The sequence below is a fragment of the Cnephaeus nilssonii genome (genome assembly GCF_951640355.1).
Source record: "Cnephaeus nilssonii genome assembly, chromosome: 14".
NCBI classification, from domain to species: Eukaryota; Metazoa; Chordata; class Mammalia; order Chiroptera; family Vespertilionidae; genus Cnephaeus; species Cnephaeus nilssonii.
In genome coordinates, this window is record NC_137085.1 from 64302975 (window position 1) to 64313588 (window position 10614).

Sequence of the window (10614 nt, forward strand, 5' to 3'; positions counted from 1 at the left end):
TGATTTCTCATTCTGCTTATACTTCAAATCTCTTTATTAAAAAATTGGAAGAAGTAATCATAACTGGGCCTAGAGCCATTTAGTAAAATGAAATAATTATTTCCTATTGTTGTTTATTTTCTTATACCTGTGCAAAATATTTTATTCTATTCACCTAAATTGCATTAGGCTAAACAAGAAATAAGCTAAATGAAAAGTTGGTTACATGGAAAGATCAATTAAGCAATTTTCTCATTCTTAATAATTAATTTTAAGAGACCCAGAAAAGACCTTATTTTAGGTACACTGACAAAGTTGAATTATCTGTTAGTTTTATCTCTCCACTCTTAAAATGTATGGATAGGGCCATTAGAAATGCACATATGATTTCCATTGATTAAACAGGAGAAGGTACGGAGATGCTTTTAGTCCCTATGTTACTGATCTTAGGTCTGTGCTTTGGACATGCAGTTTCAGATCCTCTGGGGCCAGTTTAAATTAAATTGGCCACGTGAAAATGACAAGAAGAAATGCTCTTTATTCTCTAGAGTTAAAAAAAAGTGGTGGGGACATTAGATAATGAAGGAAATTAGTGTCAGGCATCTGGTGCAAAGGATTGGTACAACAAATACATAGCTTGATTTTTCTGTTGAAACAGATCAGTCAAACAAGAAACTTTTGACATGAGTCTATTCTTTTACTTAATTATTCACTTGACAAGGACAGTGTGTTTAGCATTTAGTGAAGATTAAAAAAAACTCCTCTATTTTGTGAAATGAAAAGGAAAGTCAGACTTTGCCATACTGCCCTGTATTTAATGAGATGCTTGTTCTGATGTTCATTAGAAGTTTGCATCTCCAGGTACTGAGTGTTAATTAAAAGGAGGAGTAAAGTGTAGAATGAGGGCAAGTTAGGATAGGGATGGGTGTGTGTTGTGTGTGGAAGAAAGTGATTTAAGCTAGAGCTTCAGAAGATGGAAGAAGGGAACTATATCCAGGTGCATACATACCTGTTTTCTATACAATGATAATGTATTGAAAGCTGAAAGAGATGAAACATAGAGAACATTTTAATGTAACATCCATCAGCTGGATCTAATCTGTGGACTAATCAATATGTTACCATTATGATTTGAAAGGAAAATATGCTTGGTCTGTAAGGATGCTTTCGAGAACAAGACCAAACAAAAATGGAAGGAAAGTTCAGATTTGTTTTCTTATCATACATTGCTTTTCCCACAAGCAGCAGTACCCTAGCAGTTTTATCTGAAACATTAGCCTGGCCCAGTAGGTGTCAGATTAGATATATATTACTTCATTATCTTGGTATACTACTCTGCATCAAAGGATCTATGGACTTGGGAACTGAAAGGGAAAGAGAATAAATAAAGGATATCTCTTTTCAGTTTTAGAGTAGCACTTTTAACATTAAGGAAAATCAATAACTGGACTGACGGCAGACAGTGGGGAGCATTATTGTTTCCCATAATGTATCTAATGCATATCATTACCCGAGTAATCACATTATTATCTGCCTCTGCCTCGCTGCTTGCTTGGCTAGATAGGAAGCCAGAGCTATTTATAAAGGAAGGTTTTCTCTTCTTTTGCAAAATTGCTGCAAATTGTATTCTTCCATGTTCTTTATTAGTTGTTTGAACTAGCCAGAACCTCTGAATTCAGATTAAGTGGCTTGTTTGTTGTGGTGGTCATTATTTTTCTTCTTCAGGATTCCTTTTTGTCTCTACTCAAATTAACCTAACCTTCAGGAAATGGAATAAATTGTATTGTCTGGCATGGAAGAAGGGGTAGCATACACTGTATATGGGCTGAGATGTCTTTTAAAGTCATCAATTGCAGAGTGATGCTGGAATGTGTTTTAAATATTGTTACATTCCAACACTCCAGTGCAGGGAGCTTATTCTAAGACAACGAAGAGTATCTAGAGACGAGAATAGTCACTTTTTTGCCCCGTCTCTGATTATGAAGGGGTAAAAGATGTGCCTCTATTTACATTTAGAGACACATTTAATTTAGTTTAACTCATTCATGAGTTTCATAATATTGAAGTAGTTAAACTGTGTGAGCCTTAGTTCTTAGTTGTGCATTTGTAGTCATTCTGAATTCCATGGTAGGGAATTTTGGTGGAGATTCAAGACAATTCATGTAAGATGTACCTAGCAGAGAGCACGTAGAGGTGTCCGCCAAGTGGCAGCATAATAAGAGACGGTCAGGGGAGCATAAAGTACTTCCTGGAAGACTACTGAAATGCATATATACGGAATATATTTTTCCAGGAATTCTTTTTCCCCTCTTCTTTTTAAAATATTGATCTTTATTGTTGAAAGTATTACTTGTCCCTCTTTTCCTCCCATTGACCCCCTCCACCCTGCACCTACGGCTCCCTCCAGGCCTTCAGCACACTATTGACTGTGTCCATGGGTTATGCATATTAAGTTCTTTGGTTAATCTCTCCCCGCCCATTCTTTATGCTTCTACCCTGAAGTTGCTGGTGATGTCTGATGAAAGGGATAAACAGTGGGGAAGAAAAAGAAATAGAAAGCTTGTAACATATGAAACTCTGAATGTACAGGACATAGGGCTTCGCAAGCGCTAACATTGCGGTGCACCTGAGATCACTTTGCATCACATAGAAATAAGGCAGATGTGCCACTGGCTCATTCACAGGCCGGCTGAAGGCCTTCACAGAATGCAAAGATGGCAATTTTGGTAAAATAATTGTTCTCAGAAAACACCACTTTTTCTCTGGACCTTTGATCATCCTTCGTCTCTCATTTCACTTGCATACTAAACACATCATTACTTAAGGGGGGATTTCAGAACTTTATAATCAGAAATACAAATCACACATCCATCTTCCATCCTTTCCTCCCTTCTTTCTTCCTTCCTTCCTTTTTCTCTCCCTTTCCTTCTTCCTTTCTCCCCCTCTCTCTCTACCTCCCTCCCTCCCTCTCCCCTCCCTCTCTCTCTCCTCTCCCTCCCTCTCTCTCTTCCTTTCTTTCTTTCTCCCCCTCCCTCCCTCTCTTCCTTCCTTCCTTCCTTTCTTCCTTCCTTCCTTCCTTCCTTCCTTCCTTCCTTCCTTCCTTCCTTCCTTCCTTCCTTCCTTCCTTCCTTCCTTCTTTCTTTCCTTCCTTCCTGCTATTTCCTTCCTTCCTTCCTTCCTTCCTTCCTTCCTTCCTTCCTTCCTTCCTTCCTTCCTTTCTTGCTGTCTTTCTTCCTTTCTCTCTCTCTCTCTCTCTCTCTCTCTCTCTCTCTCTCTCTCTCTCTCTCCGCCCTCTCTCCCTATCTCTCTCTCTCTTTTCCTTCCTTCCTTCCTTCCTTCCTTCCTTCCTTCCTTCCTTCCTTCCTTCCTTCCTTCCTCTCTCTCTCTCTCTCTCTCTCTCTCTCTCTCTCTCTCCCTCTCCCTCTCTCTTTCTTTCTTTTCCTGTTCAAGAGTGTGAGTGCTAACTGATCTAAGAGCCCCATTTGACAGAAATTTGAACTTTGGCAAATAAAGTAGTTTATACTTACTTGAAAATACTTATTTGATTACATACAATCACTTGTCATTCAGTTTGTTGAAACTGATTAAACCAGAAAGCTGCCAATATGTTCCATATTCAATTTTCTATCTACATTATGGAAAGGAAACCAAAGTACTTAGGAATTTTTTCAAAAACCTCTTTGATTTCAGAATTTAATTGTATTGCTCTATTTGGAACTGGCTAAGGACACAGAGGGACAAAGGAAATGGATGTGGAAAATGGATGTTCTAATTTTTCCTTCAAGTCCAGATGGAGGCATTTAAGAGTCATGCTTTTAGGATCCCTAGAACAGTGGGACTTGCAACATGATCATCAGACATTACTGTGATGTGTAGGAAAAGCTTTTGCTGTGATCCTTAACTTTTAATCTATCTTCTGATGTAGTTTTGTATTTTGAATACTATTTATTTGTATTATTATATATTAAATATATAAGCTATATTTATTTTATATTATTACACAGGGGTAGGCAAAAGTAAGTTTACAGTTGTTCACATGGAAAAAGACATGCAGGTTATGATTAACTCAAAAGAATGTTACTCACAACTGTAAACCTACTGTTTTCCACCTCTGCATATTGAATATATGAGCTATATTTAATGTATATTATTACATATATAAAATGTATATTTAGTTATATATAGGTAACTAAAATGCAACTGTAGTAAAGAAGGACATTTTCTATTTCTCAGACTAGTTTGAGAAATATATGAAAATGAAAGTATAGGAATATTACTTTATGTGTGTGTGTGTGTGTGTGTGTGTGTGTGTGTGTGTGTGTGTGTTTACTTGTTTTGTTTAATTTGTTTGTTGTTTCCCTCAGGAATATGTTTCAACAGATGTTGTAGCAGGTTTATAGCAAATGCTCTTTCAACCTAGAACAAAAATGAAACAAGCAACTTTAATCCAATAAACTCTTAATAGCCCCTGGTCATTGAGAAAATTCAATTGTCTAGTCAAGTTTAAAAATCAATAGTGGCCATTCCAAATTTGACTGTAGTTATAAACCAACAAACTTGAACACATTCTCAAAGATCAGAACATTTTTCAGTCACACACAAATATGTCAGAATCTGGGAGGGAAAAATGAATGAAAACCTCAAAGAGAATTAGGATGTGTCATGATAGATACATATAACCTACACAGAATAAAGAATGACAGAGTTACCAAACACTAATAACAGAGTTACTTTTAAATATATGATTTCAGTAATTCTGCCTTAACATTCATATACTTATGACATGTATTTTGTATTTTCCTAATTTATCTAACGCATCATTCAGTGGAAGCATCTCCAGAATTAGGAACACCATTGTTTAAAGGCCTTGTTACCTAAGATTCCCAGAACCTGAGACCTCAAAAGCAATGTTGTTGTTCAGTGGTTAAGAACTCTAATTTTGCAGACACCCTGACTCAGTCACTCTGAAACAAGTTCCTTTCCCCCGCACCCCTCAAAACTCAATTGTCCTGTTGTTTTTTTTTTTTTTTGTTTTTTTGCAACAAGGATATTCATAGTGCCTATTTCATAGGTTTAATTATCCCTCTAGGATAATTAAAAGATTATAGGATATTTGAAACACTGCCGCTAATGTATATAATGCCTAGGACAGAATAATCACTGAATATTCCTACTATAGTATCTACACTAATAAAAGAGAAACATGCAAATTGACCATCACTCTGCTACACCCACCAGCCAATCAGAGTGAGTATGCAAATTAACCCAACCAAGATGGTGGCGGCCACAGAGCTAGAGCAAGCAGGAGGCTAGTGATGGAGGAAGCCAAGCTTCCCGCCTGCCCTGGCCAGCCCTGGCCTCCAGTCAAGGCTACAAAGTTTCAATTATAGAAGATAAATAAATCCCAACAAAAATGGCGGCAGCTGTGGAGCTGGAGAGAGTAGGAGGCTTGGATTGCCCCCAGCGATGGAGGAAGCCAAGTTTCCTTTCCGTCCTGGGTGGTCCTGGCCTCTGCTCAAGGCCACAAAATTTCAATTATAGAAGATACATAAATCTCAACAAAAATGGCGGCAGCCACGGAGCTGGAGAGAGGAGGAGGCTTGGGTTGCCTCTGGTGATGGAGGAAGCAGGGGAGCTGGAGAGAGCAGGAGGCTTGGGTTGCCCCCAGCGATGGAGGAAGCCAAACTTCCTGCCCACCCTGGCCAGCCGTGGCCTCCACTCAAGGCTACAAAGTTTCAATTATAGAAGATAAATAAATCCCAGATACCAGGGCCTCCGCTTTGGTCACTGGGGGACATGGCTGGCCTGAAAACCACCACAGGCCCCTCGCCCAGGCCGCCCCATGCCCCAAGGGAACCCCCATCCTGATCCGGGACACCCTTCAGGGCAAATCAGCCAGTCCCCACCTGTGCACCAGGCCTCTATCCTATCTAACAAAAGAGTAATATGCAAATTGACCATCACTCCAACACACAAGATGGTTGTCCCCATGTGGTCAAAGATGGCTGCCCCCATGTGGACACAAGATGGCCGCCACAAGATGGCCAGCAGGGGAGGGCAGTTTGGAGGGACCAGGACAGCAAAGGAGAGAAGTTGGGGGCAACTGGGCCTGCAGGGAAGGTCAGTTGAGGGGGTGACCCAGGCCTGCAGGGGAGAGCAGTTGGGGGGACCAGGCCTGCAGGGGAGGGCAGTTGGGGGGCCCAGGCCTCCAGAGGAGGACAGTTAGGGGTGACCAGGCCTGCGGGGGAGGGCAGTTAGAGACAGTCAGGCTGGCAGGGGAGCAGTTAGGTATCAATCAGGCTGGCAGGGGAGTGGTTAGGGGGTGATCAGGCTGGCAGGAAGAAGCAGTTAGGAGCAATCAGGAAGGCAGGCAGGTGAGCAGTTGGGAGCCCGCAGTCCTGGATTGTGAGAGGGATGTCCGACTGCCCGTTTAGGCCCTATCCCTTGAATGGTCCCAGATTGGAGAGAGTGCAGTCTGGGCTGAGGGACACACACCCCCATGCACGAATTTCATGCACTGGGCCTCTAATAATATATAATAGCTAATATAGCTATTATGACTTCATGTTTTGGTATGGACTGGTTAACTCATTTGTTAGACTAATAGTGAGGTCACAGCCTTACAGACATTTATGTATAGAGTGTGTGTGTGTGTGTGTGTGTGTGTGTGTGTATATATATATATATATATATATATATATATATATATATATATATATCCTACCTAATAAAATAGTCATATGCAAATTGACCGCACCTTCGCTATGCCCAAGTCACGCCCACAAGCCAAAAACACGCCCACCAGCCAATCAGGGCGAGTATGCAAATTAACCAACAAAGATGGAAGTTAATTTGCATACTCTGAGGGAGGGAGGAGTGAAGACTGAGGACAACTTAGAAGGAAGTGGGAGGAAAAGCGGAAAGCAAGGTGGCTGCCAGAGAGAAAGCCCGAGCGGGGCAGGGCGGGGCGGGGCGGGGCGGGGCGGGGCGTGGTGGGCGGCAGCAGCACGCGGGTGCTGGCGCAGCGGCTGCAACGGCGGCTGCAGCGGCTGCTTGCAGGATTCTTCCTGCAAATGGGCTACTAGTGTGTGTGTGTGTGTGTGTGTGTGTGTGTGTGTATATATATATATATATATATATATATATATATATATATATATGTTATTCCTTATCCGAGGATATTTTTTCCCATTGATTTTTAGAGAGAGTAGAAGGGAAGGGGAGAGTCAAAGAGAAACATCGATGTGAGAGAGACACAACCAAGGTACGTTTCATGCCCTTGACAAGAATCTAACTGGTGGCCCTTCAGTCAGGGGGCCAATGATGTAACCACTGAGCTAAACCAGCTAGGACAAGTCAACATATTTTTATGAAGCATCTATGCTATGTAAGTTAATCTGCTGGATTTGTAAAATAGGAAAGTGAATATAATATAACATCATCCCTTCTATTAAATAGCTTATAATGAAGCATAAGATAGAGTGGCTATTTCTAAGTTACTATGATATAAGATAAATTGTGATCAGCAAAATCAAGTAGGAAAAAGTTGCTCTGATGGTAAGAAGAAAAATGATATACCTCTGACATAGTGGAAGGCAATCAATAAACTATCATTATTATCCTATATAATAAAAGGGTAATATGCAAATTGTCTGAATTGCAGAATGACCAGTCGCTATGATGCGCACTGACCACCAGTGGACAGACACTCAATGCAGAACCTTCCCCCTGGTGATCAGTGCGCTCCTACAGAGGGAGCACAAGTCAGGCTGACAGCTGCCGAGCGCAGTGGTGGTGGCAGGAGCCTCTCCCACCTCTGCAGCAGTGCCAAGGATGTCCGACTGCCGGCTTAGGCCTGCTCCCCATGGAGCCATCAGTCAGACATCCCCCGAAGGCTCCTGGACTGCAAAGGTTGCAGGCCAGGCTGAGGAACGCCCCCTCACCCGAGTGCACGAATGTTGTGCACTGGGCCTCTAGTATTTACAATAGTTATTGCTAACTCTAAATCCAACTCACTCTTGCAGAGCTAATCAAATAGTTCTTTTAAAATATAGAAGTATCACAAAATGATTAAAAGTATAAAAATTATTAAACTTATTAACAGCACTCACATGAAATCTCTTTTCTTAAAAATAAATAGAGAGGAAAGCAGAAGAAAGACTATTGTGAAAAGTTAAGACTCTATGACTATATTGTGCTTAGGGCAAGTAGACCTCATTGAAAAGAAATCTATGACTGATTAAAATACGAGCTATCCTATTAATCACAGAATCCATTAGATAATAAATTGTGGTTGTTAACTTGATATGCACCATTGAACATGGAGAAAAGTATTACATAGGCAGACCAGTGCACCAATGTATGACAATGTAATAGCTTGTGGATATATTCCTTTTGTAAATATGTCTCCAGCATATCCAGTGTCTTACCGAACTGTGCTGTAAAATAAGGTAATTCTTTACTTCACAGGGATCAATGCTGTAGATTTTTAACACTGGGGAAAAAATCATGCATTTGAATGGAAGAAAGGGTGAGATAGAAATGAACATTTTTCACTCAGAGTGGTCATTCCAATATTTCATTCAATTTTCTAAGGGAGCTCTGAAGATGTTAAATTAAAAAAAATGTTTTGGGAAAAACACCAATAACATATTCCACTGACAGGTAATTATGTGAACTAATTTCAGGAACCAGTTTACACCACGACCTGGGTTATTTAACTGTGGTGCTGTCTGGATATAGTGAGCCTCACCTGAAAATTTGCTGATAGGGAAGAACAGAAGTGCTGCATTCGTAGGCCAGGTAATAACTTTTTACAGAAAATAATGATAGATTTCTTTTCATTTTGTTTTAGTCAATATGAAAAGTTGACATTTAACTGATTACTAAACATAATTTTGACCTACTTCTGTGTTTCCAACTTGCTTGACAAAGTAACATATTCAGCAGCTTACACTGAAGTTTCACTGTGCACGTATTCTCCATCTGTACTATTCAGTAGTGCACTCACTAGCAACATGTGGCTATCGAGTACTTGAAATGTGTAGTTCTGAATTGATAGGGGCTTTAAGTATAAAATACACACTGGATTTCAGTGCCTGTTTAAGAAAAATAGAAAATAGCACTTGTCTATTTAAGGTAATGGAATGATGTATCAATTATACCTGTTTCTTTTTTATGTTGTTTTAAAATATGTTTTTATTGATTTTTAGAGAGAAAGGAAGGGGAAGGGATAGAGAGATAGAGAGATGGATGAGAGAGAAACATCATCAATCGGCTGCCTCCTGCACGCCCCCTCCTGGGAATTGATCTCCAAACCCTGGCAGGTGCCCTGATGGGGAATTGATCCTCTTGGTTCCTGGGTTGACACTCAACCACTGAGCCATACTGGCTGGGCTTTTTAAAAATATTTTTTAATATGGAGACTAGAACATTTTTAAATTATATGTGATTCACATTTATGGCTTGAATTATATATCTGTTATATAGTGCTGTTCTAGCAGATTAATGAAATAAACCTTAGATAAAGAAAAGAAAATTCTGAACAAATAATCTTGATCTCAGGCTACATTAAAATGGCTCACATTCTTGCCATAAAACTTGTTTAAGTTGTCTATAAATGGTTGTATATAAAGAATATAATTCAAAATAAATTATTTATTAGAAAAGGTACAAGAAAAATAAATTATAATTATGTATGTGTAGAAAGAGAACATTCTAAAATCTAAAACAAAATGTCCATTTAGTTAGACATTTCTTACCTGAAGTGTAGACACTGCCTTTGATCCCTGCAACCACATTAGGATAGATAGTGTGATTGCAAAGGAAACTTCCTCCAGACAGCCTGACAATTCCTGGAATTTTTTTCTCACTGAAGAATTTTAAATGGAATCAATGCAAATCAATTCCACAAGAATCTTTGCCCAAGCTTCTCTGTCCATTCCTACAAAAACCAGAGAAAACAGAACAGTACCCCTCCTCTCACAAAAAGGCCATATAAACCATCTGCTTTTTTAAAAGGTATATCTTTGTCAACAATGGGATCACCTAAGGGGGAAAAGCCCCAAATTTGGTCATAAGCAAGAGCAACACAATAGGTGCCTCTCAGGATTTATTGCTCTGGGGCACTACAGTAGTCTGCCTTTGGATTGATAACTTAATAAATCAATCTTTATTGCCTGAAAAAGTTCACATATATCCCCTAGTAAGCCATTTATGTTTTCATTTGCATTTTCTAAGCTTAGTCCTTTATTTATATTTTGAAAATACTGTGCCTCTTCAAGAATTATCTCCATATTATGTCAGAGTGCAGTAGTTGTTCCCTGCGACAGGGAGCCTTCATCTGCCAGGAGCCACAGTCAGATGGAGATGTGTTCTGAAGTGTTTTTTGGGGAGTGTGTGTATTGGGGGTGGTTACTATCTGAATACGTCGCCTGTGGAAGGTGTCTGTAAGAGCCACCATTGGGCTTTAGTGTGTCGGCCAAAGATGAGGGTTAATCCCAAGGGCTTTGGAAAAAATATACAACTTTTGAAAGCTTGACGCAGAAACAGTTGTGGATTCTAAACTTGTGTTGCCTGCTGTCCGGTATGGCAGCCACCTGCCTCTTGTAGCTGTTGAGCACTTTGAATATAGCT